The following is a 592-nucleotide window of genomic DNA, read 5'->3' as shown; positions in this document are numbered from 1 at the left end:
CATTTGTGCCTTAATTCATTCTCATATCAATCTTCTTCTCTATAATTTCATTAAAAGGAGAAGAATCAATCAAGGATCGACCAACACAATAGAGTTCAGGACTGTAGGATTTTGTACAGCTGTTCATCCAACTCCAGTCACTGTGAGTCTCGAGCACAATAATAAACAGCAGAATCTTCAGTCTTCAGACTGTTCATCTGCAGATACAGCTGCTGTCTGCTGTCGTCTCTGGAGATGGTAAACCGGCCTTGGACTGACTGAGAGTAGTATTTGCCACTAACAGTATCATGCAAGGCAACCCACTCCAGTCCTTTTCCAGGAGCCTGTCTGATCCAGACCATGTAGTAGCCACCAAAGTTAAACCCAGAGCCTGTACAGGTCAGTCTGTGGGATTCTCCAGGCCTTTTAACCACTGGTTCAGATTCTGTCAGAGTCTGACCATCAACACCTGTAACAAGACATTTTAAAACATCACAAGTTAAGTTTCTGAAAAAGTAAGAACTATGTGAACTCAAGATCAGAGAATCTCTTCACCTGCCCAGCAGAGAGTTAAAAGCAGCAGTCCTGTCCTATAGTCCATCATGTTAAACTG

The sequence above is a fragment of the Seriola lalandi genome, unplaced genomic scaffold (assembly GCF_002814215.2).
Source record: "Seriola lalandi dorsalis isolate HSWRI2012SDOR001 ecotype SW California unplaced genomic scaffold, Sedor1 jcf7180002054975, whole genome shotgun sequence".
In the NCBI taxonomy this organism is placed as follows: Eukaryota; Metazoa; Chordata; class Actinopteri; order Carangiformes; family Carangidae; genus Seriola; species Seriola lalandi.
This window is presented reverse-complemented; position numbering follows the sequence as displayed.